Below are 3,012 nucleotides of genomic sequence, written 5' to 3'. Positions count from 1 at the left end.
GTTTCATGATTTGTACAGAAAGTTCTTCTGAAGGGACTAGTTCTGGTAAAGTAGGGGACCACCCTTTCTATCTGTGATTTTTTTCATTAAGTGCAATGATTCTTGGTAGATCTTGTTGGTAGACTGTGTTAGGAGTGTTGGAGATGATTTTTGGGTAGGCCACGTGCAAAGATATGACCCATGTTTGGGTTTTGGGCAAGTTAAGTGTTGGAGGTCATCTTTGGCCACCCAAGGATCAAGGATTTGAGCCATGTTAGTGCTTTGAGCAACCTAAGTGGAGTGTTTAGACTTGTGGTTGAAAAAAGGCCCTTGTAATCATTTACAGGCCACTGTAAACGTTTACGCGAATGAAATGGACAATTTGTATAGAAAGTTCTTCTCAAGGAGCCAGTTTTTGTAACGTAGGGGACCACCCTTTTATATCTGTGATTTTTCTTCATTAAGTGCAATGATTCTTGGTAGATCTTGTTGGTAGACTGTGTTAGGAGTGTTGGAGATGATTTTTGGGTAGGCCACATGCAAAGATATGACCCATGGTTGGGTTTTAGGCAAGTTAAGTGTTGGAGGTCCTCTTTGGCCACCCAAGGATAGAGGATTTGAGCCATGTTACTGTTTTGAGCAACCAAAGTGGAGTGTTTAGACTTGTGGTTGAAAAAAGGCCCTGGTAATCGTTTACAGACCACTGTAAAAGTTTACGCGAATGAAATGGACAATTTGTACAGAAAGTTCAACTGAATGGGTCACTTTTTATAACACAGGGGACCAAGTACTATATATGTCATTCTTTCCCATGACTTCCAATGCATGTTCATGGAAATAGTTGGTAAACTGAGTTGAGAGTGTTGGAGGTCATCTTTGGCCACCTAAGGATCAAGGAATTGATCCACGTTAGAGATTTAACCAGCCTAAGTGGAGTGGTTAGAACGAGGTTTGTCTATTCAACGCTAAATGTTTCCTATGTCCAATAACTCCATCAACACTAAAACAATCTGTCAAGTTTAATATGTAACAACTAAATACTAACATTATTTCCCAATTTCAATAACATTACTCATTCATTTAACTGTAGTATAATGTGAAACAAGGATAGTTCAATGTAACATCTGTCAACAATAACATTACAATTGAAATTACAAAACACATATGTCCATAACAAAACATTTGTCAAAAATAAGACTTCTATTAATTAAAGTAAATAATCTCTAAACGAACGTATAATAATGTCACACATGTTTTATTCTTAGAGTTCCAGTAAAAGGAGTTTTAAGAGCTCTACTCTTGAATCGCCTTCGTGACCCCATCCTCACAAAAGTCTTCATTGGAGTTCGATCAGTGGACATCCCTCCCGTGTCAATTGTTTGTTCAAAGTTGAAATAAAGTTTGTGGAAAAGGAGTGTCGAACCGTCAACTACAACAACCACAAATAAAAATACAAAAATTTCAAAATCCTAAAACAAAAACAACTACAAACTTAACAAAAAAAATAGCCAAAAACAAAATGGCCATTGTTCCCTTTTGACAAACGGAGTACGAAGAAAAATTTTACCTTATTACTTCAAGGAAACCAAAACGAACAAGGAAAAACAAAAAAAATAAATGGGCCAAGGAAGGAAAAAACCACCAAATACCCACAAACAAATCGTACGAAACCAACTACAAACTTACCTTCCTCGTCGAAGGATCATGCTCAGTGGAAGCATCCATGGCTCCTCGAAGACACACACAAGACCACCAACACAAGACCGCCAACACAGATGAGGATAGCGTCAGCGATGGCAAGAACGAAGGCAACAACCACACCGGAAAGAGGCAACGATGGTGAGATGGAGAAATGAGATGGAGAAAACGTTTCCCTCTAATGAAACAGGTCAAGGGCAAAAACGGAAATCAGAATTTCAAATCTGGTCCTAAGTGCTGACGTCACATTTTTTGTTTTTGAAAAAAAAATTATTGAACCAATCGCAGGCCACCACGTGGCAGTGTCAAAGTGGTGTTAAAATTGTGGTGTCAAAATATCGGGACACAAAAAAAATCAAAAACAAAAAACAGAAATGTATATTCAGAAGCTTGGAGCATTGCTTCTTCCACATATTTGGTTTTCATGTGCAAACATTCTTTTAAGGGAAAGGGGGAGCAATAATGATAAAATAAGAGGCAAGATGTGACATCACAAATATATAGCCGTATATATTTATAAAGACGTCATCAATCATAATAATAGAAAGCAGTTAAGACAATAGTTTAAGGTGTTTAGGGATTACGGTCATCCATAGAATAGTGTGGAATTGAAAACTAGAGTACTAGAGTTTCTCCCTGGAAATTACAGAGAATTTAAAACTTTAAATGCACTAAAGTTCTTCAAAATAAGATGAGTTCAGGGAAATAAAAGCTAGCAAATCTAAGTTGCAGCATTGTCGTCCCCATCAAGAGTTATTGCCAAAGTATCCTCCTCGCCATCTGCTCCCATCCAAGTGGATGATCATCGCAAAAGGAAACACATACAACATAGCACAAACACAAGCAAGCAAGGGTGAGCTAATTATATAAAAAAACATGCATCATGTCAAACATAGAATATACAAGAGTTAATTTAAGTCAAACAAGATAAAACATCCATCCTAACATGTTGAATACTAGACTTGACTCGTCCGGACTTTAGAAATGAGAGTCGAGCTATGGCGGGTCATACACATGTGGTGACTTATGAAACTTGGGTTTCCCACCCTGCCACACTCACGAGGTTAGCCTGTTCCGCGCCTTGGAGCATACTGGAAGCCTCCAAGACTAAGACCTCCTGCTACTCCTCACCACATGGTCCAATCCTCTCTACGTGAGAAGAAAGGCCATTGGAGCTTCAGGAAGACCCCCAAGACTGAGCTCCTACTTTCATTCTAAAACACTAAGAATCTCACCAAGAGATTTTGCACTTTGAATCACACTTACTAACTTGAACCATAATGTACTTTGAAACATACCATGAACAACCTCGAACTCCTACTTCATCCATTTTAT

The sequence above is a fragment of the Vigna radiata genome, unplaced genomic scaffold (assembly GCF_000741045.1).
Source record: "Vigna radiata var. radiata cultivar VC1973A unplaced genomic scaffold, Vradiata_ver6 scaffold_153, whole genome shotgun sequence".
Classification (NCBI taxonomy): domain Eukaryota; kingdom Viridiplantae; phylum Streptophyta; class Magnoliopsida; order Fabales; family Fabaceae; genus Vigna; species Vigna radiata.
The sequence above is the reverse complement of the archived record's forward strand: the minus strand, read 5'-3'. Positions refer to the sequence as shown.